The following is a 27,186-nucleotide window of genomic DNA, read 5'->3' on the forward strand; positions in this document are numbered from 1 at the left end:
AGAGCTCCATGCAACAATCCCTGTAAAGCAGGTCCTTCCATCGCATGTCGTTTCCTCCGCAAAAGATCCTGCATCTGATCCTGTATTTCTCTTCTAACAATCCCAAGAGCCTCTCCAACAGTAAAAGTGACTTCACTATTCAAAATTCTTTCATGAAAAATCTTACTCATATCTGTTTGCATATCAAGGTCTGACAAGAGCTTGAATCCTGGCTCTTTTCTTGGTTGCTTCTTTTCTTTCTGCTTGTCTCCCATTGGTTGATCAGAATCTGTTTGAACTGGAGAATTTGGCATAGGTGGAGCTGTAACAGGTGGTGAAACAAAGTCACCCCCTCTAGTCTTTTTGGAGGAGCTAGGACCCTCCTCATCTCTTCTTCTCTTCTCTTCAACCATGGCATCTAAACCCTGCGTTTTAGCAATATAAGCAAAAATAGAATACCTGTCAACAGGAGAATCCCATCCTGTTTCTCCTCGGATGCTAGAGCCCACACAAGTCATAGTAGAAGTTTGAACTTTCCCTCTTCTCGCTATCTCCAAGGCAGAAGACCATAAGGCAGAGTCTCCATCAGATTTCTGCTCAAGCTGGACTCCAAAAGCTGAAGCATCTCCTCTAATACTCACATAAGCTGATCGCGCAGCCATATCATCAACAAGCTTCTTCATACCTCCCTTACCAAAGTTCGTGCCAAGAGGAGCGCCAGTCTCTGTCAGCCATATCTTCCCATCTTGTCCCCAGAACACTACATTCTTCTTACGTGCTTCCTGAAAAGCATCACAATCTCTGCAATGTTGGTGCTCTGTACTATCATACCAAATACATCGACGTCCTTTTCTTTGACCAGCTGGAAAAGCAGTCACTGGAGCAGGTGCTACAGCAGGTACTGACATAAGTTGCTCCTTTAACTTACCAACTTCAGCTTTGACTGCTTCAATCGTAAAATCCGCCAAGCCTTTAATAACATCATCTACAGATAAAGGCACTGGAGCAGTAGGAACTGGTGGATTCACAACAGGAGGAGTAGGCTTAGGCAAAGAAGCTGCAGCAGGGGTAGAAGAAGAAGTCTCCAAGGATTTTTCAGGAACTGATCCTGTGTTTCGATGCAATCTGACTCTCCTGCGCTGCTTCTTGACAAGAGCATTCACAGCATCAATGACATGTCTCCACTCAGTCTTTAAACCTGAATCAGTAGCTTGATCTTCCAAAAGATCATCCAACTTTTCCTGTAAATCAGCATCTGTAGCTTGCAAAAACAACTCCACTTTCTGCATCTCCAAAGCTTGATGTTCAGTCCCATCCAACTGATCATAACGGCTTTCAAACTCTCGCAGAAGAGCGGTAACAGAAAGTCCCTTATTAGGCATAGAAACCCATGCTAAAAAATTCATGCGATTCATAAGACCTGTATCCTCCAGGAAATATTCATCTTTTAATGCCTTTTTAAATTCAGCCCAACCTGCATGTGCCTCTTGAATTTCTGCAATTCGACCTTCAAGAGTGCGCACCACGATCCGCAAGAAGTAGCGGCTCCAAACATCTTGAGAAACTCCAAAAAACTTCATCTTTTCTTCATACAAATGCAGGTAAGTTGACACTTGCTGGCCATTAAACTGCTTCATCTCCTGTTGGACAACTTTCAAGGCATCCATAGCATCACTGTCTCGTTTTGCATGAACTTGCTGCTGCATATACATGGTAAATGACTGAAACAGGTTCTTCATGACATTATCATTTGTCATCTCTTCTTGCGAGTCTCCCATCTTGCTGATGGCGCAGCACTTTCACGTCGGGTTCACCAAAAATGTCGTAGATTTCGTGTAAGGGCTGCAGAACACGGGGTTCAAGGTACAGCAAGAAATAAAGACTATCAAGAAGATCTCGATAACACAATATTTGATGCCAAGTTCATTATATTGTTTGTCAAATATTTTACAAAAGAAGAGTCAAAAATAAATGACAAAGCATGTCAATCTGTCCTCTGTTTTTCAATAAGTGTATGAACTAGTTTTCAGGATTCCATACAAAGTAGGAGTCTAGTAGGCATCAAAAGAAGTATGCTCAGTCAAGCACAAATGAGGAACAATCCGATTGTATCTCCAAAGCCAAAGCAGGGTATTAAATTGTCTTCATAAAAAGGTGGAGTATTCATTTTTGAGAGAATATAGGCAGGCACTTCACTTAAGCCACAGACATGTTGCTACTCTGCTGGTCTTTCAAGCCTTGTGCTGTGGCCATGCAGCTATCCACTCTCTGCTCCCACTGCTCATTATTCTGGCTGTTTATGACTCAACTGCATGTCTATCCAAACGATGCATCTCACATGTACATATGCATCCATGTATGAATCTGCCCTGTAAACAGATGCTATGTGTTAAGTCCCTCAAAACTTCACCAATTGTAGTTCTGTCCACTGTAACTTCACACATAGGAGTTGAAGAACAGTGAGAATGGGAATTGTAACTACTCATTAGGACATCATCTTAGCTTGCTGGGAAAGAGCCAAATACTCAAGGCACTGAGTAGGGTCTGGTACAGACGAGGCATTGTTCACAACTGCTTGCTGGCATAGTTGTCCACATATCACTCCACCAACTGAGCAGGCTGGCCCTGCATGCAAGCTGCACTCCGTTGCAGCATCTGTCCGCATGGCCATACTACTTTTCAAGAAGACTCAGGTGCTTCCAAATACTTGTAGCAACAGCAATCTACTGAAAAGATTGGAACACTGCGAGGTTGCTCTTTTCTAAGAGGGAAATCTTCTTCAAGGCAGCTGTCCTGTGAGATGCTTGTGGCATATGCCTGTTGTTCTGCGTCAATACTTCTCTTCTTTTCTTGAAGGCTGCTGCGCTGGGAGATGCCTTTATCATATGCCTGTTGTTCAGCACCACAGGCGACACCGGATGCAATCGGCAATGCACTTCCGAGTAGATGTGATATTGTCTGCAGAGCTTATCCACCTCCCTATCCCAGATATGAGCTTTTGTTCCACAACTTAACATGGACTGTCATCCATTGTGACTGGAAATGTTGCTGATCGAACATACTCCATGGGACCTGTCACCTATAGCTCATGGCTTCACCGATGACTTGCCACAAGGTTTCTAAAGACAAGAAAAGCCCGATCTCCTTGCTTAAGCCTGCACAATATCAATGAACAGCCCTCTGGCCTGCACAATAACAATGAACAGCCCTCTGGCCTGCACAATAACAATAAGCGGCCTTGCTATCGTGCAAACGGATGTGAGAGAGCTTGGATTGATGGACCTCAGGCGAAAATCACTTGCATCATCTCTGTCAGCAGTCGCCAGAAGCACTCCAATCATCCAAACATCAGGATCAGCAGCTCAGAGTTCACGTACCAATTCCTGTGCACCATCTGAAATCAACATGTTGCTATAGCACAGTTTGTTCCAGTCGATGTAACTAGTCGAAAAGGACTTTTTCTTTTAACAATCCCAATCGCCACTCCACTAAATGCTCCATCAGCATCTGCGCAAAGGGTGCGAATAACTAAGCAAAAAAAAAAACAACCCGTCTCTGGATCTCGGTGTAGTCGAGAGGTCTATCATGTGAATTTACAAAACGAGGCCTCCTTTCCGCGTGATCAAATTGATCACCTTCAATTTATGCAGTAGATCATGGAAAGATGAGAAACAAAGGATTCATTTCCCAGTGAATTTGCTCTGTCGAACGATGAAGATCACAGAATGCCTTGGGCCTTTTTTCTGTCTGCGTCCGATTGCATCCTGAAAATGCTCATGTTCCCCCCAGAATAGCAACCGCCATCCTCTAGATAGATCATCCCCTTCTTTTTCCCTCTGATCCCTGCTTTTCGAAAATCTTCACGATCCTCCCTTCTTCCGAAAGTTGCTGAACTCCCCCCAAAACAACCCCAGAGAGCGAAAAGGAAGGACCCCCATTCCAATTCAGGCGCAGCCCGCCACTTTGTTTTCTTCAAAAATATGCCTCTCCCTCTTTTCTTAGCTTTTTCTTTCCTTAGAACTTCTTGCCTTTTGGATCCCTTAGAGAACATGTGCTTCACACGTCTTTAGGTGTTAATAAAGATTAGGGTGATGGGAATACATATCTTCCCATTATTCCACATATCTTAGTCCAGAGAATTCTCATAGCTTAGACTTGCTTGGAACTGTGCAGAGGGCAGTACCAGAAACATAGCCTCCTAGAACAATAATAGAGATGCATCACCATGACCTTTGCCTCAGCTCTTACCTCACGCACACAATAAAAATAGCCCTGTTTACAAGAGCTGAAGATTTAGGAGTCCATTCCTAATGATTTCTTGGATCCAAAGTGCAGGAAATATATACATTGGCTGCGGATTACTAAAATGCATCACACAAACAATAAATCACATGCAGAAATTAACACAAATGCACAACAAAAATGGAGGTGTTCACGGCTCAGATGCGCAGCAACACGACACCGGTTTAGGAATCGACAAGGGAATGGGGCATAGGGAGTATGCCAGGATACACAATTGATGGTGCATTAGTGCGTCCAACCCGTGTGGCATAGGTGCAAGCAGGAAGGCCAGGAAGCCTTACAGTACCATGTAAAGAACAGAGTGATGTGTCATGTGCTAATGGCAGAGACCCATCCCATAGGTGTAGAGGGAAACAAAAACGTACTTGATGCTAATTGTCATAACGTCCCTCAATCCTCACCTCTCAATACTTAATTGAAGAAACATCCATCACACTCAACCTACTCTTTGTCTGATGCTCTATTGAAAGATATGGAGGATAACCCATTCCTAAAACCCATTGATGTAATCCTCATTGTCACTTATGCAGAGGTTGTATGCCTTGTGCGCTTTTGATGGTGCAACTGTGCATCCCACCCTGTGCCAGCATACAGTGCAAGAAGGAAGGCGAGGGAGCCTTATGGTGCAGTGCACATGGATAGATCGTGCATTGTGCATTGGAAGGCCCATCCCGTGCATGCAACACTCCGTTCACACATCTCACCTCTCATTTGATTTGAAGGGAAAGACTAGTCACTTGCCCCACCCTCTGTCTCACACTCTGATAGATATAGAGGGCAACCCAATCACACATTCCCATCCTGTTAGGATGAAAGCTCACATCACTCGAGGGATTGGGTGATGAAGATCGTGTTGGTTGTTATTGTCATCAGGATATTGAAGACAAGGAGTACCCAGGGAGGCACCCAACAAGTCTAGTACTTCAATGATTTGTAAGAAAGGTCGTCTGTTAAAAAGGGCAGACAGACTGATATTGCAAAGACAGGGCACCAAGGGAGGTGGCTTCAAATTACTTGCTGGAAAGGTTTTGTTGATGAGTCAACTATCCTAAACTGCGGGGTGTTACCACCTTTTCCATAGTCAGCTTCCCGTGCAAGGGTGTTTCCACCTTTTCTTGGAATGCGGCCTGTTATGACAGGGAATTTCTTTCTTTTCTCCCATAACAGTTTGTTTGTTTTTTTCTTCTTCTTCTTCTTTTTTTTCCTTTTTTTTTTCATTAAGAAAGAGAATGGTAGAAATGCCATGTGTTAGGACTAACCTCGCCACTGTTGTTGGATCAGACGAGAAGAGAACAAGGTAGGATTGAGAGGTATCTGTGAGGGGCTAGCAGAACGAGACTGTCTCATAAGGAGAATTATAAGGGCTATTAGAAGCACGAAGAGAATGACAGTATGACTGTGATTGTCAAGTTTCCCAAGGAGAGAAGTACTTCTTCAGACGATAGCCATTGATCAGGAAAGGATCATTAGAGGCATCAACAGTCTGCACATGAACAGAGCTGTTAGGATTGACAGCAAGTACCTTGTATAGGCCCATCCACCGTTGTTGAAGCTTGCCAAATCTCGAATCATAGGCTAGGACAAGATCACCTTCTTTGAACTCGTGCTTAATGAAACTGTCATGATAGGCCTTGCGTCGCGCTTGAGTGGCTTCCATACACTGTAGGGCCATCCGCCGTATCTCATTAGTAAGTACCATCATGATGATCATGCTTCCAACTGTATTTGATTTCGATCTTATGAAAGTTGATCCAATGCATGGCAACGATACAACTTTCCCTTTTGATCCGGGTGGCTACAGGCTGATTTTGACCCTCTGTATAGATTAGTACTACTATTGAATATTAGGTAATCTTTGCTTTTACCACTTGTAATGCTGTACAGAGTAGTACTCTGCAGTTCCCTACTTGGCTATACCAATAAGTCCGATATTTGTTTTTGAGGACAAAAACTTCATCTTGAGTGGGGATGGATTGTAAGAAGATGAGAATAAGGAATTAGTGTAAATCATTTTGTGGTGAAGGTTGTTTTTGATTGGTCCTCTTTTGCGATTTGGACTTGGTTATATCCACTGAATCCATCCAAGAGGGAATACAACTCATGACCTGCCACTGTGTCCAATAGTTAGTCTGTAAAAGGGGTAGGGAAATGATCATTCTTCGTCTTTGAATTGAGCTTTCGAAAGTCTACACATATTTGAAGTTTCCCATTCTTCTTGGGTACAACCACAATGGGCGAAACCCATTCACTGTTAGCCACATGATAAATGAACTCAGCTTCAAGAAGTTTCAATAATTCAGCCTTCACTAGAGCTGAATAATTAGGATTCATACGCCTTTGTCTTTGCCTTACAGGTTTGGCATCAGTCTCTAGGTCAATGTGATGTTGGCATAATGTGGGATCAATCCCCTTTAGATATTTATATGACCAAGCAAACACATCTAAGTTCTCCTTTAATAGGTCTCACAGGACCACTAGTTCTTCTTCTGGAAGATTGAGACCCACTTTTAGGTGATGTTCAGTACCATCAGTATTCAAGAATGTCACTTGTCTTTCGCCTTCCACTTTGCGGATAAATGTCCCACGCATTGCTTTTGGATAGAGTTCTGACTCCTTTAAGGGAGTAGTGTCATCATCTAATGTTCCACTAGAACGAGTGTCCTCCTTCTGAACAGATGACTCATTTACCTATTTAGATTGCTGGAAGGGTATCAGAGCTTTGTTTGCTTCTGCATGAGTGGTGATTTCTTCTGGACTTATGGATTCATCTTCAGAGGATGCATCTAGGAATGTCACATAGCACAAAACTTCTAGAAGCCGTAGCTCTAATGGCTCTAGCTTCTATTGACAAGAGGCATCATCATCATCTTTTCTCCAAAATGAATGGTCAGGGCGACAGGAGTCACCGGTGAACTTAATTTTTATGCCTTTGATCCATTGCTTATGCAGATTTTGCATACTTTGTGGTCCATTGGTCAACCCAAATGGAACCATGGTCATTCAATCTAACACCTTGAGATCTTTGGCCTCTGAGGTCTCTGTGGACATCAACAAGATCATCCACTATCAGAGGATCTTCTTCAACTGCACTTTCATAACCTACTTCGTTTTTTTCCTCATCATTTTCATCCTCTTCCTCTGGAGGCTCTGTCTCTGCTTCTGTAGAGGCTCTGTAAAAGAAGAACAGATCCTCTGCCTTTGTGTCTGTTTCTGTTTCTGCTTCTGTTTCTGGCTCTATCTCTGCTACTGTCTCTGCGGTTGCCATGTAACTGGGAGAACTGTACATCCATGCTTCTATCTCGCTGTTAGAGGTGATTTCAGAGGTCAATTCTAGTTGAGGCAAGAGGTATTCTCCCATGGACAAGGACTTTTCTTCCCTTGGTAGTTGGCTTACAATGCCCACTGTTAGAGACTGTGCCTCTGTCTTCTTGGGAAAGATCTGTTTAACAACCTCTTCATCTCCTGATGTACCATTTGTTACTTTGTTGGAGGAGTTAGTTATGACTTCGACAGATGTGGATCCATTGCCTTTTTGCGATCCATACAATTTCAACACCACTTTGTTGGGTCCTCTGCCTAGGGTTAGGATTCCTTTGAACCAATCCATCCTGGCTCTTGCTTCAAAAAGCCAAGGTCTTCCTAACAGTAGAGGGTATGAGGTCCCATAAGAATTTGGTTTGACAACCAAATATGTCAACCAGTAGTCTCTTCCTATAAGGGTTGTTTTTATGTATGGGAGGATGCCCAACGGTTTCATTCTACTTTGGTCTGCCAATCTGATAAGCCACTGTGTAGGTTGAACTCCTTGCAACCCTAAGTTCTTCATTGTCACATCCATCATTATGTTTACTGATGAGCCTCCATCAATCAATGCATTTGAAATAAAGCATCCGTCTATCTATACACTAATCTCTGGGGTTCTAGGATCTAGAAAGGCGTTAGCCACATCTACTTCCTTTACAGGCTCCGAAGCCTTATTGGTCTTGGTCGCTGTTGAAGTAACAATCCTTAATCCCCATCTTCAAGTCAAGATGCTGTAACAATCCTTAATCCCCATCTTCAAGTCAAGATGCTTTTGACTTTCTTTCGGTAGCTAGGAGACAACATCAACAATTGTCCAGAATGTTAGGTTTGGTTTAAAGGTGTCTAGGTCTCTGACCAGGTCATATTCTTTGATAGGATCCACGGGCTTTTCTAGTCTGCTGGGGAATGGGGCTACACCCATTTTCATCTTTCCTTTTTCTTCTAGCAACGGCAGCATCGGCACTTCCTCTGTTTCTGGAAGTGCTTCTGTATCGTCTATCTCCTAGACCTCTGGTCCTATTTCTAAGACTGTCTCTGTGGCACTGCAGTTCTGTGCTGCACTATTCTGTCATGTATTGCTCTGTCCCTCTGTTGGCAGGTTGAACTTCACAGTCTTAGCAGGAGAGTTGTTCTCTTTCTGGACAACTGGTTCCTTCTTCTTGGTGCGTGTGATAGTGGCAACTTCCAACTCTACCAAATTCGAGGTAGGCTCTTGTGCCTTCTGTTGGCTATCAGTGGCATTGGCCTTGACAGGGGCTAGACTTGGACAATCCTTTGCAGTGTGGAATTCTCCTTTGCATCGGCTGCATAAGGGCTTGTAATCCACAGATCATCTAGGGGTTTGGACAATTCGGGAAGATATGATCCTTTTCTCCACACCTATAACATTCCACCTCTAATCTCTAACCACAGCCAGACTGTCGTCCTCTGTAACTTTGAGAGGGAAACCTCGGACCGAAATTAGGACCAAATTCCCTAGGCTTTGTTCCAAAAACCTGTGTTGTCATTTTGGATTCTAGCAAGTTGAATCTTGCATTTTCATCCTTCTGTCTTCGTTTGTGCATCTCTTTTAGAGAGCAAATATCCTCTATATGGTTCTTCCTCAAATAGTAGAAACAAAAGACACCAAGAATGGTTGGTTTTCTAGTACATTCAGTGGCTAAATGTCCCGCTTGATGACACTTTTTGCACCATGTATTAGAACACATCACATCTCTCCTAGCTCCCGTAGGAGCTGTCTACCAACTTCCAGTGGGTTGCTAATTGGACAACCAAAAGATTGTCAGAACACCAAGCATCCCACTTATCATGCTGTTGAGCATCCACGAACAAATCCCAACTCTTTTCCTTCTTGTTTACGTGAACCTCCACAGACCACGACTCCTGAAGCTTCTTCACAATATCCCACTTGATGATGTCTGGAAACTCCTCAATGAATACCAAATCTTCCATGGATATTCATTCTCTCTGCTTCTGCCCTTCAACCAATTTGCCACCAAGATGCAAGTCTCTGTTGCCTGAATAGGAAGAGGAAATAGTCCACCGCATAGAGCTTGCATCATGATGGTAATATGTTTATGCCTTAGTGGGATGAACTTCTTTTGGAAAGTGGCTTTGATAATGAGAATCTCCAACTCTTCAGTGGAAGAAGGAACTTTGCAAACATCCATTGAATTCTTTTCTTCTTGGCAATGCCATTTCTTTCAGTTTTAGCCTCTTTTGATGCTTGTTGATGGCAAGTTTCCCCGGCTGCGCACCAAAAACATGGAGCCCCAAGAGAGACACCAAGGAAAAGGGAATTCTATTGCAAGAAAATCTATCTTGTAACATCAACAAGTTTTTATTTCATTCTTTTGATGACCAAAACAAAGAAAACAACAAATCTGCACGCAGCATCATAGTAGATATCTCCCACCGATTTGATAGAATCAACCATAATCTTCAACATCTTCGTAAAATCCATCAATTGAACAAGGAAAATCAAAGAATATACCATTTTTGAATGGAAATAAATCACATAGTATTTATCTTCAATGTTTTCATAGTTTTCTTTCTCAATTTCTCATATATAGATACACCGTTTTGATAGAATTGGCTATCTTTGGCTCTCTCTCTCTCTCTCTCTCTCTCTCTCTCTCTCTCTCTCTCTCTCTCTCTCTCTCTCTCTCTCTCTCTCTCTCTCTCTCTCTATCTATCTCTCTCTCAATAGTACATCATCTCCTCACTAAAATACTCAATAATGACTCTCAATAATCCTTGTTAGGTCATGGATACACCTCCCAAGAGGTATGTTTGTGTCGAAGAGGCACCAGAGCCACTACAATGTCTCTTCATATGTCACTCCTGTCTCTGTCACTCCAGTCTTCTCTTCAGTCTTCAACAACTGCTTCTTTCATTTGTTTTAGCTATTTTGAACTTAGATTCATCCTTTCCAAAAGTTAAAAAACTTTTCCAAAGTCACACATACATTCTACAGAACACTTACAAAAGATCTAAAGAACAGGAATAGAGTAGAGACAAAACAAAGACAGAGGCCCTACAAAAGATTTACAGAGGGTTACAGAAGGTAATCAGAGAACAGTAAATCCTCATAACTCATACTAAAACCATTCCAAACTATCAAAAATATTCAATAAGCTCTCAAAAGATTTCAACCTTCATCAATCATCAATCCATGCTTCATACAAAAGAAAATCAGAACAAAACAGAAGCTATACAGAAGGTATCGGAACCAATCAAAACCTTAACAGAACCTATCAGAACATCACAAAGCTTCGTATTTCTACTAAAAATCATCATGAACTTGTTAGAAATCAAGCTCACCGTCAGTGTGTCTTCATCTATGACCAACATCTATGACAGCTAGCGTGTACAGCTGTCTACATGTGACTACATTAAATAGACTAGAGTTAGTCAGTCTAGTCTACATTTACACTAGGTCACTTTATCTTGTAGAGTGTGTGTGCTTTTCAGTTGAGTGTGTGGAAATGAAGGAATGAGCTTGAGAGCCTGAAGGCTCATGGATATGGAGTCTTTCCCTTTCTCTCTCTCTACTCTTTGAATATGGTATCAGAGCTTCATCCATGAGGCTGTGGGAGAAGCTGGACACTTGCAAATGAAGCCATAGTCAAAGGAAGGAATCAGCGTGGACTGCCTCCTGAAAATCAGCAATCTGTGTCTGAAAATCGTGGACTGCCTCCTGAAAATCAGCAACCTATATCTGAAAATCTGCGTGCGCCTGCTGATCTGAATGGATAGCAACCTGTATCTGAAAATCTGCGCCTACTGATCTGAGTGGATAGCAACCTATCAATCTTCAGTGGGGCACCTGGACAAGGTTCATAGAGCATGTATGCTCACTATTGAAGGTATTTGAAGTGTGCAAGGAGTAAATGCTTGTGTGGGAGCTCTGTTATGAGTTGGAGTGACAGACACAGACCTGTAATCATTTCTGAACTACTGTAAACATGAATGGACAGCATGCATTCAGTCATTACTGACACACAGGAGCCTTGTACTACACTCAGAAGGCATCTTTGGAGCACAAGAATGTGTCAAAGCATGTATACATTGGATCAAATGTCTTGGAGTTGAGATCTCTTGCTCAGAATACTCAGATCTGAAAATCAATGACATGCTGAAAACTGTCATACACAATCAATGACAGAATACTCAGATCTGAAAATCAATGACAGGCTGAAAACTGTCATACATAGTCAATGACAGAATACTCAGATCTGAAAATCAATGACATGCTGAAAACTGTCATACACAGTCAATGACAGAATACTCAGATCTAAAAATCAATGACAGGCTGAAAACTGTCATACATAGTCAATGACAGAATACTCAGATCTGAAAATCAATGACATGCTGAAAACTGTCATACACAATCAATGACAGAATACTCAGATCTGAAAATCAATGACAGGCTGAAAACTGTCATACATAGTCAATGACAGAATACTCAGATCTGAAAATCAATGACATGCTGAAAACTGTCATACACAGTCAATGACAGAATACTCAGATCTAAAAATCAATGACAGGCTGAAAACTGTCATACATAGTCAATGACAGAATACTCAGATCTGAAAATCAATGACAGGCTGAAAACTGTCATACATAGTCAATGACAGAATACTCAGATCTGAAAATCAATGACAGGCTGAAAACTGTCATACATAGTCAATGACAAGTACTGTGCATTACTGAAGCAATACAGGTCATATTGGGGGTTCCATCATCTATTTGAACTGGCCTATACATGCTTAATGCATGGAGAATTGAAGCAAGCAATGAGCATAATTGAAAACTGATTTTTGAAACTGAAGTAATGCAGTTACACTGTCTTGGTTAATTACAAACAGCTCATGAGGTTTATGCCATTGGTCAATGAAGACAGGTTGTCTATGCCTACTCAGATGCTCATGTATTGAACTTGCCACTACAAAGTAAATGTATGACATGGTCAAAAGACATTTTGGAGCTGCTTGGAGCTTGGTATGCTGAATTCTGGTTGACTACAACCTGAAACTGAATTTGTTGACACACTCAGTTTTGGACTTGAAATTGCTGCTGGTTACTCACAGTTTACAGTTTTCAGACTGCATGTATGTACCCTGGCAGCGAGGTTACATAAGATTAAGCTGAAGCAAACACATAGCTTATGTATTGACAATTATATCTACAGTTGAGACCACTTGCTTGAGGGTTGTTTTGGGGTGTCAATGGGCTGAAATACCCTGGTTTTTTTTTGCAATTTAGTGCAGAAAACTGTCATAAACTGTTACAGACTGAACTTAGTTAGCCATACTTATTGGACTGCAGGGAGTCAGGCACTTGATAGACAATCTATTGCATCATGGCTAATGCACATGGGACTGACAATATCACTCAGATAGTTGGAGAGAAGTTGGATAATAAGAACTTTACATTATGGAAATTCAGAATGAAAAACTTTCTGGTTGGCAGAGGTTATTGGGATTTATGTACAGGAGATGAAGTTGCTCCTGAGTTGCCTGCACACAATCCAACAAATGAACAGAAAAGAGCCTACAGGCTATGGAATGAAAGAGTATGCAAGGTGCTGCATTGGTTTTCCTTATGTATATCTGATGCTATGGTAATTCAAATCACTGGATGTGAGACTCTGAAGGATGCTTGGGACATACTGATGAAAATTATGGAACCATGACACATGCAAGAAAGATCCAGTTGAAACAGCAGTTTAACAACATGTCTAGGAATGACAAGAGCATCCAGACGTATACCATGGAGATCAAGACCATAGCTGATCAACTTGCTACTATTGGCTCAAGTATATCAGAAGTTGATATGATTGTTGTTGCTTTGAATGGCTTAGGCAAAGAGTACAAAGCTTTTGACACTTCCATTTCTGTCAGAGAAGAGCCCCCTAGCTAGGAAGAGCTAGTTGCTTTGTTGCTGCATGAGGAAGTCAAACTTGGTTTGAATATAGGTTCTAGTGCATCTCAGAGTAGAGACACTGTATTGTACTCTAGCCAGCGTGGCAGAGGATCTAGAGGTCGTGGTTCATTTCGAGGTCGTGGTGACACTCGTAATACTTATGGACAGCAGCAGCAGCAGAGTAATTGGCATGGTGAAAATACACAAGGCCAGTGTGGATCTGGTGGGTTTAGAGGCAGGGGGAGATCACCCCGAAGTAGAGGTGGTGGTTCTGGATCTTGGCAGTCTACTGATCGGTCCAACAAGGACAAGGACTACCATTATTGTGGCTGGTATGGGCACATTGCAAAGGATTGTTACAAGAAGCAGGGAGATATGAAGGCAAAGGGCAGACAGCATGGGCACTATGCATCTTCCAGTGGTGCTCATGATGAGTCAGTTGATAGACTCTTTGCCATGCAGCATGTGTCCAAAACTGCGTCAAGGTAGAACAGAGATGATAGGTGGTACATTGACCTGGTGCGTCAAACCACATGACCCCGCATGGAGAGTGGTTTGATGAGGTGGTACATACAAGTGGTTTGATGAGATGGTTGTAGGTACACATGGTCATGTATATACTGGGGATGACACCCAACATGACATAAAGCATAAAGGGATTGTTCCTCTTATGATGCTTGATGGCAAGAAGAAAGGCTTGCATGATGCATTACATGTACCAACCATAACAAAGAATCTATTGTCTGTGGGTCAAATGGCAGAACAGAATCTGCAAGTGAGGTTTAACAAGGATGGATGTTTCATTGAGGAGTATGGAAATGGTTGCAAGCTAATTGCCAAGGGCAGAAGGGATGGCAGGATGTTTACTTTGGAAGTGACCATTCCTGAACTTAAAGCAGCCATGTTTGCACATGATGAGAGTACCATTCGGGATGTAGAGATTTGGCACAAGCGGATTGGACATGTCAATGTACAAAAGCTGAAATCTATGCAGCAGAAAGAAGTAGTACTTGGATTACCTAAATTCAAGTATAATGATTTTGGTCATGTATGCCCTGCATGTCAGTTTGGGAAGCAGGCACGGTTTCCTTTCATCAGACATGTAAAAAACAACACTAGGCCTTTACAGTTGGTACACTCTGATGTCTGGGGTCCTTCACATAATGCTTCCTTTGGCAGTGCACAATACTATGTCTCATTTATTGATGATTTCAGCAGGTACACTTGGCTTTATATCTTGAAACATAAGGATGATGTGTTTGATGCATTCAAAGACTTCAAGAAACATGCTGAAAATGAATTGGGCTATTACATATCATGTTTGAGATCAGATGGAGGAGGTGAATATGTCTCAAACTACTTTGACAGGTATCTTGCTAAACATGGGATCAGAAGACAGCTCACATGCAGTTATACACCATAGCAAAACGGTGTTGCAGAGAGGAAAAACAGGGTTTTGATGGATTCAGCTAGAGCTATGCTGAATGAAAAATGTCTGCCAAATGGTTATTGGGCTAAAGCAGTGGTGATTGCTGTATATGTGCTGAATCGAACCCCTACAGCAGGGATTCATGATGTCACTCCGTATGAACGGTTGTATGGTCATAAACCTGATATTTCACACTTGAAGGTATTTGGCAGCATTGCATATGTGCATATACCGGATGAGAAGAGGAAGAAATTGGATTCTAAGGCAGTGAAAAGTGTGTTTATTGGATATGCATAGGAACGGAAAGCTTATAAGTGTTATGTACCTTCTACGCATGAGACACTCATAAGCAGAGATGTGGTATTTGATGAGTTAGAATCTTGGTATGGGAATCCTGTTGCAGTGCCTACTGAAGGCTCACCCAGTATGAGTCATGCTGAAAATACTCCTGCAGAGAGTACTTCCATGACTGGTCAGACAGGTGATGTATCATCTACAGTGAGTCCTTGGACAGGATGATTACGGAGTCGCACTACTGCATCCACTGACACGGATATGTCAGTGAGGGGGAGAACAGATAAGGGAAAAGAAAAGGTTTTTGAAGATGTAACAAGTCCACTCACTGCAGGTTATGATTCATCTAGTAGTGACAGCTTAGATAGTGAATTGGGGATTCCGTCTGTTATGACGCCAGGTGCTAGACAGAGCCGTTATGTGCCGCCTCATGAGAGGCAAGCTCACAGTGAGCCACAACTCAGACGTGTTTACAGGCTGAATTTAAGGTCAAGGACCTTGGAGAGCTGAAATACTTTTTGGGGATTGAGGTTGTTTCTACACCTCGAGGCATATGGCTGCTACAGAAGCAGTATGCTCATGACATGTTACAGAAATATGGTATGGCTGATTGCAAGCCTATGGATATGCCTTTGGAGCAGAATGTCAAGCTGCAGATTGATGTTGGGACAGAGATTGAGAATGTTACTATGTACAGATAGATGGTAGGCAGCTTGATCTATCTCACGATCACTAGACGCGACTTGAGTTATGCTGTGGGGCTGATCAGTCAGTTCATGCAGAAGCCTCGTAAACCACACTTGGATGCAGTCAGAAGAATTCTGAGATATGTAAAGGGTACCACAGATCATGGGCTGTTTGATGCATATGGGAAAACCCTTGACTTGATGGGGTACACTGATGCTGACTAGGCTGGTTGCACATATGACAGGAGGTCAACCAGTGGCTATGCATTTGGATTGGGTAGTAGCATGATCAGTTGGCAGAGTAAGAAACAGCCTACAGTTGCGTTGTCCAGTACGGAAGTAGAGTATCGTGGTGCGGCCTTAGCGGCCTGTGAAGCTAAGTGGTTACAGAAGTTACTAAATGACTTGGGAGTACACTTGGACAGCAAAGTCAAGCTGTACTGTGACAATTTGAGCAGTGTTATGTTAGCAAGCAATCCTGTTTATCATGCAAGATCAAAACACATTGAGGTTCAATACCATTTCATCAGGGAAATGGTTTTAGCAGATCAGCTTGACTTGGAGCATGTGAAGACTGAAGACCAGGTAGCAGACATCTTTACCAAATCACTTGGTAAAGATAAGTTCATTCACTTTAGACAGCTACTTGGAGTGATGCAGATGATTTGAGTTTTGTTTTTGAGCTTGAGGGGGAGTGTTAGAAATCAAGCTCACCGTCAGTGTATCTTCATCTATGATCGACATCTATGACAGCTAGTGTGTACAGCTGTCTACATGTGACTACATTAAATAAGTCGGGTTAGTAGTCAGTCAGTGACCTGACTAGAGTTAGTCAGTCTAGTCTACATTTACACTAGGTCACTTTATCTTGTAGAGTGTGTGTGCTTTTCAGTTGAGTGTGTGGAAATGAAGGAATGAGCTTGAGAGCCTGAAGGCTCATGGATATGGAGTCTTTCCCTTTCTCTCTCTCTACTCTTTGAATAGAACTTCCAAAACATAATCAATATCATCCAAAACACTCTCAAACACTTCCATTAACAACCATACATCACTCTAAATCCATCAAAAATAAACCATTCAAACCTCAAAAACAACAAAAATTAGTCAAAAATTCAGTATTTTTCCACTCTCAATAATACCCCTTGCCATTCTCTAGAACTGAGTTGAAGACTGCCATGGGTCCAACGTCTGTGGCGTTGGAAGATCCTATTCTAGATAAAGGATGGAAATTATGGTGCCATGTAATTTCGACCAGTTACTTCTACAGGGTAGAATATTGGGGTAAAAGGCCCTCGGGCCTACCCGTGTACACTGACTGCCCATATTCTTTATTCATATATATGAGATAGTGCAATAAGGTTGTCATATCATTCTTGACAGCACCTACATTGTATGTGCTCTTCTCTCCCACATCTCCCTCTTCTCCTTCTCCACTGCCATTGCATCCCCTTCAACTGGTATTAGAGCTTTGGATTAGAGCTTGATCGTGGAGCTTGGCCCCGGCATTACTTCAGCCTAGATTGAAGACCTAAAGCTTGGAGCTTCAATGCCGGCCATGGATTCTTCCCGCTGAGGTAAGATTTCATCCCTCGCCTCTCCCCGGCCCTCATAGGCTCTTTGAAGATGTTCCTTGGCTTCATTGGGCACCTTCTATGCTCCCATTTGCCCCCTTATCCTCATGATAACTAGCAAGTCCCACAGTAGCAGCTCATGTTTTTTTGCACCTATTTCAAAATCTGGCTCAAAAATCCCATTTTTTCTCATATCTCGAGCATCCAAAACCTAATTTAGGCAAGATAAGATTCTAACTTGGGGTTTTGTTACACTCATACGCAATGGCAATATCAAATCTACCAAATTCTGATCACACAATGTTTTGCCATAGATTTGAGTTGATTTACATCAAGAAAATGTCATGCTCTTAGCTTATGTGATGCTCCCAAGGCTTGGTATTTGATGCTGGGATGCTTTGGGGATGTTTTCCCAATGTTTTGAGATGCTTTGGGACTTGGTTTGAGCTTCCATAGCTCCATTTATGCAGGGATTTAGTGTTGTATATTGTTTGGGCGCACTATTTTACCTCCAGTTTAGTTATGCCTATGGTCTACTGGTGCTCCCAACTACTCGGGATGATATGCTGATGTAATTGGATGATGCCACTTTGATGTTTATGCTCCCGGATGCTTCTTGAGCAAAAAGTAGAGCTCAATTCTTGGTTCATTGTCATTTTCTTTACAACTGGCATTTCACTTGACACGGTTGATGTCCCATGCCACCCATTATGGGACTGATGTCTAATGTGGATGCTTTTGGGTCGACTGTAGTATGGCAAATGTTTGGGCATGAATCAACTTGCATTTGAGAATTTTGTGGAACACTTTGCATTTGGTCGGCTTATCAATTATGTAGCTTGGATGCTATTTGGTCCTTAATGCCCCAATTATGGATCTTGGATTTACTTGGACGTAGATACATGTTTGAGCAGTGCTTGCTCCATTGTCCTAGCAGTTGGTTAATGAGCTTTCATTGTTCATTGATGCTAGGTTCTTTGCGGGTTACTCCTTGATCAGTGGACTTCTTGACAGTGCTTGGGTTTAGCAGTTATGGCTTTGTTGCTTCTATGTTGCCTAGCTTCTATGCTAGTTGTGTTGCTTTTGCCTCTACAAGTTAGAGAATAGTTGCTCTTGATGGTTACCCGACTATGCACTTTGTCTACTTTCATGTACTTTATAGAGCCACTTATTTGGATGTTGTTGTATAGATACTTGGGCTTTTCCTGGAGCTTGACTCTTGCAGGATTTTTTGCCTCTTTTCGATCGTGGTTTGACTTGGCTTTTCCCAGATGGCATTATGTACTACAAAACTATGCTTATGCATATGTTTATGGGCCGATTTCATGGCTGAATACCATATGCTCTTATGACAGATGTCTTATGCTTTACCATATTGTGGTTGGTTATGTCATGCAGTTGGCTATGACTCTTCTTCATGTGGGAGCTTTTGCATCCTTGGTTGATGCCTTTATGTCCTCCCATCCATTAAGGTTTCATGAGCCTTTGCAGCATGCTTCTACCATTGATGTACTTGCAAATGATTGTCTTTATAAGCAGGTTTCCTTTGTTGGGACAGCCCACAACTCCTTGAGCTCCATGGATGCTATGGATAGCCCTATTCATGATGACTTGGATTCCTTGTCGTCTTCTACAGATTCTTCTTCTACAAATGTATGCTTCCATTGTGTGGGAAGCTTGGGCATGTTAAAAGAAAATGTTTTAGATGGATTAGAGAGTAGCAGAGACAGAGACGGACTCAACATGAGTAGAGAGTCAGAGATACAGGAGATGCAACTGGTGTTACCATTGTTACTAGTGGTGATGTACATGTTTTTCCCCATGATGATGCAGTTGAGAATGTACTATTGTCATCTAGTTTTCCTACAACTTTCTTGCTCAGTGATATGATCTATGCCTCAGATTGGCTATTGGATTCTATGGCATCTTGTCATGTTACTCTACATAGAGCATGGTTCTCTACTTACATGGAGTTTGATAGATGCCTTTCTTTGGGCCTTGAGCAGACTTATGCTATTCTTGGTATAGGGGACATATACCCAACTTTGTCTAATGGGACTTCTCTTATGCTTAGGGATGTTTTACATGTTCCCATGCCCAGTAAGAGCTTGATTTCTATCATTCAGTTGCATGATGCAAGTTACTCTGTTTCTCTTCAGGATAGGTTATGGAAGATCTATCGTGGTTTCTTGGTTTTGGCCAAAAGTTCTAGAGTTGGTATTATACCACATGATGCATGGAGTGGCATGAGAGACTCCTATGATTACTTGAGGATGTTTGGTTGCCAAGCATTTGTATGTATGCCAGATATGCCAATGTTGTCAAGATTGTGGGAGAGAAGGAAGGAGTCTCGCTTGAAGCTTTCTTGCTTGCACAATGGGGGAAGACACACAAGGGTGGAGGCTGAAAACAGTTTTTCCTCTTCTTAGTTGTGTAAGCCAAAAGAACTCTCATACAAAGAAATAGAAGAACCCTATATATGGGTCTTAAACCAAACTCAACTAACTAAGGTGGCATACTAACTGAGCCACGAACTAGAGTAGATAAGGATAGCTGTCGTCTAGCTATTATTCATGGGCGGTGTACCAACCGCATCTACAACTGACAAGTCGGTGACATAAATACACAACGGTCACCCTGGCGTATCACGAGTGGAGCTCGATATCTCAACACTCCCCCTCGAGCTCAATCCCAATTCCTGCACACCAAGCAGGTCTCTGAACTTGCACAGCTTCTCTGCACCCAATGCCTTCGTGAATATGTCAGCTACCTGATCCTCTGTGCTGACATAAACTAGATCAATAAGACCTAGTAAAACCCTCTCTCGCACATAGTGATAATGCACCTCAATGTGCTTTGTTCTAGCATGATAGACTGGGTTATTTGCCAAGTGTATACTACTCATGTTGTCACAATAAATGACAACTGGTCCATCTGTAGACTGATGCATATCATAAAGTAGCTTATGCAACCAAGCTACCTCACATGCAGCCATTGCTGCACCCCTGTACTCAGCCTCTGTGCTCGACAAGGCAACTGTAGGCTGTTTCTTGCTGCTCCAAGTGACTGCAGCACTCCCAAAAGAGAACACATATCCACTGGTAGATCGTCTATCAGAAATACTACCAGCCCAATCAGCATCAGTGTATCCATGCAACTGTATCTAAACCCCAGTCTCATAAAATAGTCCATACTGCAATGTGGACTTCACATACCTGAGTATGCGTCTAGCCACATCCAAATGTGGTTTCCTTGGAGCCTGCATAAACTGACTTACCAATCCAACAGCATAGCTCAAATCTGGCCTGGTAATAGTCATATAAATCAAACTTCCTACTATGCGTCTGTACATAGTAGGGTCTTCTAGAAGCTCACCTGCATCTGTGCTCAGCTTCACATTCTGCTCCAAAGGAACTGAAATAGGCTTACAACCTGTCATCCCATATTTGGACAGCATGTCCAATCCATACTGCCTCTGCAAGAGCTGTATCCCACTTGGTGATCTAATCACCTCAATGCCCAAGAAATAACGCAGCTCTCCCAAATCCTTCATCTCAAACTTCTGCTTCAATAGCATTTTCACATGAAGGATATCTTCATCACTGTCACCTGTCATAATCAAATCATCAACATAAATGACAAGTAGCATAATACCTTTCTCTGTTTTTCTCACATAAAGTGAGAAATCTGCCTTGGAAATCTGAAAGCCAATAGTGACAAGATACTGTCCTATCTTGTCAGACCATGCTCTAGGTGCTTACTTCAAGCCATACAAGGCTTTCTTCAACCTGCAAGCAAACTCAGGATGAACAGCATGCACATAACCTGGTGGCTGCTCCATATAGACCTCTTCTTGCAAATCACCATGCAAGAAGGCATTCTTTACATCCATCTGATGTAAAGACCATCCCTTTGATGCAGCCATAGCAATGACTGCTCTTACGGTTGCCATTCTTGCAACCGGACTGAATGTTTCTTCATAGTCAATGCCATATGTTTGTACATACCCCTTGACTACTAATCTTGCCTTGTATCTGTTCACAGAACCATCTGCATTGTGCTTCACCTTATAAACCCACTTACAGCCAATTGCATTTTTACCTTTAGGCAAAGGTACCAATTCCCATGTAGTATTTGCTTCCAAGGCATCCATTTCTTCATCCATGGCTTTCTCCCATTTTTCTTTTCCCATGGCTTGCTCAAAAGAAGTGGGTTCTGGTTCCTGTATCACTTTGACCATATATGCATAGTGAATGGCTGTAAATCCATCATATTTCAGCCTATCCACAGGATACCTAACTCTGGTAGACCTGCGCAAAGTGGGTTCACTCCCAGGTGCTCTCAAAACATCCCTGGTCTTCCTTACTCCAGGTGTAACAATAGAAGGAATACCCAACTCATCATCAATGCTCTGTTCTGAGCCACTGGATTCACCATCCACATAAGAGTGACCTGCATTCACATCAAACATGGGCTGATCAACCTTCTCTTTTCCTTTTCGTGATACCTGCATACCACTATCTGCATTACTTTGAGAAGATTCTCCTGATCTCAATCTGCCTGTCCATGGCGAAGAATGTGAACCACTGCTAGAGGATGCTCCAGGTCCACTAATATTTTGTGACTGCTGCTGTGAATTCTGTGCAGCATTACCATTTTGTGCATCTACATCATCAATCACATTTACTGGTTTATACCAGCTACTCATCTCATCAAAAACAACATCTCTGCTCACTGTAAACTTACGAGTAGAAGGGTTATAGCATCTATACCCTTTTTGCTACAGAGAGTAACCAATAAAGATGCACTTCTCAGCTTTTGGATCCAACTTGGATCTCAGCTCATCTGGCACATGTACATAGGCAATGCAACCAAAAATTTTCAAATGAGAAATATCTGGTTTCCTACCAGTATACCTCTCCTCTGGAGTCATTCCATGTATTGCTGCAGTGGGAGTCCTGTTCATTATGTAGACTGCTGTAGCAACTGCTTCAGCCCAATAAAAATCTGGCAAGTCTTTTTCATTGAGCATGGCACGAGATACCTCTCCAATATGCCTGTTTTTCCTTTCTGCAATTCCATTTTGTTGTGGGGTATGACTGCATGAATATTGCTGCTTTATGCCATGCTCCTGCAGGAACCTTGCAAACTCATTTGAGAGGTACTCTCCCCCTCCATCTGACCTTAGGCATTTTATCTGCAGGCCTGTTTCTTTTTCAACCATCGCTTTAAGAGTTTTGAAATGCCCAAAAACTTCACTTTTCTTTTTCATAAAATACACCCAAACTTTTCTGCTATAGTCATCAATAAAACTGACAAAATAATGACAGCCTCCAAGAGATGCAGCTTTAGTTGTCCACACATCAGAGTGGATTAATTCCAATGGCTTCTCACTGTCTTGAACATGTCTAGGAAATGGTTTCCTTGCCTGTTTTCCAAAATGACAGGCTTCACATACCTTATGCATTTCTGCAACCTTGAATTTTGGCAATCCTGCAACAATATTTTGGGCCTGCATTGATTTAAGTCACTGTACATTAACATGACCAATGCGTTTATGCCAGATATCAATATCTGCAACTACACCGGTCCCATGTGCAAACATTGCTGCACTCAATTCAGACATGTCTGCATCCAATGTAAACATTCTGCCCTTCTTCTTTCCTTTTGCTATCAAGCGACCTTTATTTTTCATATCCTCAACAAAGCATCCATGAGGATTAAATCTGACCTGCAAGCCCTGTTCAACCATTTGACCAACAGAAACCAGATTCTTGGTGATATTCGGGACATGAAATACATCAGACAGGTATTTCTTTTTCCCATCCTGCATAGACAAGGGAATTTTTCCAATCTGCACAATAGGATGTGCAGTATCATCACCAGTCTCCACAAATCCTGGTTTTTCCATTTTCCTTGCATCCTCCATCCATTCTGCATGACCTGTCATGTGGTTTGATGCACCTGAGTCAACATACCATACATCATTGCTTTCTTCTGCACTTGTCACAGAATTGTTCATGTGCTGCACCATGAACAAATGCTCATTTCTGTCATCACCCTGTCTGCTAGAAGATGCATAATTCCCTTGTTGCAGTTTTCCATTCATGATGTCATTCTGCTTTTTATAGCAGTCTTTAGCCATATGACCCATTTTACCACAGTAGTAGCATTCAACATTATTGTTTGCATTTTGACCTCTTTGCCATCCACCACGACCTCTTTGGCTCCCCCTGCCTCTAGAGTTACCACGTCCTCCTCCATAGGACTGGTTTTCTTGAGTTTGCTGCATATTCTGATTTCTGCCACGGCCTCCAAATCGGCCTCCTCTACCTCTGCCTCTACCTCTTCCAGCATTTGAGTAGAAGACAGCTTCTTTTGAAGTTCCTCCTGAAGAAGATGCACCACCATTTCTCTGCTCCTCAGAAATTAGAAGAGCAATCAACTCCTCAAAATCAGGAAATCTTTCACGGACGGAAATGGATGTTCGGAACTGTGCATAATCCTTTCCTAGACCATTCAAGGTCACGGAAACTAAATCATCATCTTCCACTGCCGACCCAATGGAAGCAAGTGCATCTGCAATCTTCTTCACCTTCATGTGGTAGTCGTTGATGCTCATACTTTCTCTTTGCACATTATGCAACTCTTGCTTGAGCTGCATTTTCCTGGCTTGCGTATTTGTGCTATACATTTTTGACAAAGTATCCCATGCCTCCTTTGGCGTACTTGCATCCTGAATATGCACAATCATAGAGTCTGAAATACTGATAGACAGCCAATACATAACTTTCCTGGCTCTCTCATGCCATGTTTTGAATGCCTGCATTTGCTGTTGATTGGGAACATCAGGAAGAACTGGTTCTTCTTCATTTCCTGCAACAAATTCCCAATATCCTTTTCCCATAAGGAAATTCGTCATTCTAAACTTCCATGCGTGGAAGTTGTTCTTGTCAAGCTTTTCAGTTACAATCTGTGAAAGAGAATCAGACGCCATTACAGAAGACTGCAAAAAATTCTGTCACTGCAAAAACCACAGCTTCACCCTCACAAGGGAAAATCTGCAAAACTGGCGAAAGTGGTATTTGACCACACAGTCACTTCCTAGTGACGATTTTGCATCAACAAGCAACAGGGATGATTCTGTAACTCCCAATGTCTCTGCGCACAAGCATACGATGCGATTTCTACAGTAACTTTTCACCGACCTGTAGAACAGTGGCTGAACAGCATAAAACTGAGCCTTTTTCTGAGTGTGTGCAGAAAACTTCCGCCTCCAAAATAGGCCCCGAAATGGCCTCAAATCAAAAAAACAGGGTCGCCAAGAGCTAAAGCTATCTCCCGCAGCATATACTGCCCTCTTGCTTCACCGCGAAGGGCGTCTCAACCTGAGACAGTGCACTCCTGCACTTTTCGGCTGTGCTACCTGCAGAGATCTGCTCCCAAAACAGAAAATGAAAGCAACACTGCTCCTCTTACCAGACCACCGCGAGCTTGGCTTGCTTTCTTGAGCTCCTTACCACGAACAAGGCTCTGATACCATGTCAAGATTGTGGGAGAGAAGGAAGGAGTCTCGCTTGAAGCTTTCTTGCTTGCACAATGGGGGAAGACACACAAGGGTGGAGGCTGAAAACAGTTTTTCCTCTTCTTAGTTGTGTAAGCCAAAAGAACTCTCATACAAAGAAATAGAAGAACCCTATATATGGGTCTTAAACCAAACTCAACTAACTAAGGTGGCATACTAACTGAGCCACGAACTAGAGTAGATAAGGATAGCTGTCGTCTAGCTATTATTCATGGGCGGTGTACCAACCGCATCTACAACTGACAAGTCGGTGACATAAATACACAACGGTCACCCTGGCGTATCACGAGTGGAGCTCGATATCTCAACAAATGTCATGCAGATGTATCCTCCTTGGTTATGGACATGGTGACTTTCAGGCTTATAGTAGGTAATGGGATTTGGATGCCCAGTAGGTTATACGTAGCCGTCATGCTGTCTTTTATGAGATGCAAACATCTCTCAAGCCTCTTGATGCGTGTTCAGTGCGCTTTATGGTTGATGCTGTTAGGAGACCTTGACCACTAGAAACCCGGATTTTAGGTCAATCCTAGTGGGTTTGGCTGCGAACATTTTGTTGTGAGGTGGACTTGAGAAACCCTAAGCGACAAACCCCATAACATTCCATGGGAGTTCTGCACAGCATCACTTAGATTCGTCTCTCAATGTGGACAGCTAGAAACATGCCTAGACAATCGGGCACGTTACAATGCATTGGGCACATGTTTACAATCCAAATGCATGCTTCTATCCACATTGTCTTCCTTAATCTCTCAAAACACTTGAGTAACTAGTCATTCTTTAGAATGATATGTGGTTTTAGCCCTTTCAGACATGGTTAGTCTCAAAATGGCACCACATTAGGTATAGATTGATGCTTCAGAGAGTTTGGCTTTATAGCTCTTCAATGAGATATCTCTTGATAATAGCACTGACACCATAATGTTCACCCTTTCCATGACCTGAACCAAAAAAATGAGGCCATTTTTATACATGTCATTACACCATATTGGGAAATCAAGTAGAAAGACCTCTTTGCTTTAAACTGCGATGTTACACTATTTGACCACACCCATCTCTAGGTCTTTTAGCCATCGAAAATGGAGCATAAAACAATGTTGAGTAAGAAGGGTATCATGCGTTTTATCATCAGATACATAGAGATGATAGTACCTTTGGATATTACTTGCAATACACACATATATGATGTGGACAAAGATTGTAACTTGGTTAGACAACCAATGCATGGATTGCACACCATTTTGTTCTTGCAATTTGTAGTTTTTCGCAAAATCTACTACTCTATAGACATAACCATATATTCGAGGAACTAAGCAAAAACTTTTTGAATTGCCCTACTTGCCATCTATAAATGAAATTATGCTTTATAAACTTGTTTAAATGATCCATAAATAGTGTTGAAAGTTCTTTGCACTGCATCTTCTTCATTAACAAAACTTTTGTTTTCTTCTTCTTTTAGGTATTTGTACAACGAACTTGAACATCCTCAAATATCTTTATTATTACCATGCACGCACTATACGATTCCTCTATTGGTCAAACGTGCAACTTTTGTGAAGGTCCACATGATATACAATCACCAATCAAACACTTTTATGAAAAAGCTTGAACCACTATCCTTGGGACATAAAGTAGATTCCCAAAGCCCTGTAATGCTAGAGAAGCATAAGAGTTGCATTTCTCATCTTGACCACAAATATCACATCGACAATTGTACACTTTTCCATGTATACCATAGGGAACTTGTCTTATATGATTTACAGCATCACTTAGAAATGACCTTTGCACATGTGTGATGTAGTAGTAGGTGTACCGATCTTGAAGCTTGCGTACAAAGTATGGCTTCAACTTCTTGAAGGCCCTTTGTTGGTTACTTCCTTAAAACCAATATCATTGGGACATAAAATGGATTCCCAAAGCCATGTAATGTTGGAGAAATTTTTTGTATAAGAGTTGCATTTCTCATCTTGACCACAAATATCACATCAACAATTGCACTCTTTTCCATGTATACCATAGGAAACTTGTCTTATATGATTTACAACATTCCTCATAAAAGACAATTTGCACATGCGTGATGTAGTAGTAGGTGTACCAATCTTGAAGCTT

Source organism: Lygodium microphyllum, chromosome 24 (assembly GCF_053477565.2).
Source record: "Lygodium microphyllum isolate KBCC chromosome 24, Lygodium_microphyllum_v1.1.10, whole genome shotgun sequence".
NCBI classification, from domain to species: Eukaryota; Viridiplantae; Streptophyta; class Polypodiopsida; order Schizaeales; family Lygodiaceae; genus Lygodium; species Lygodium microphyllum.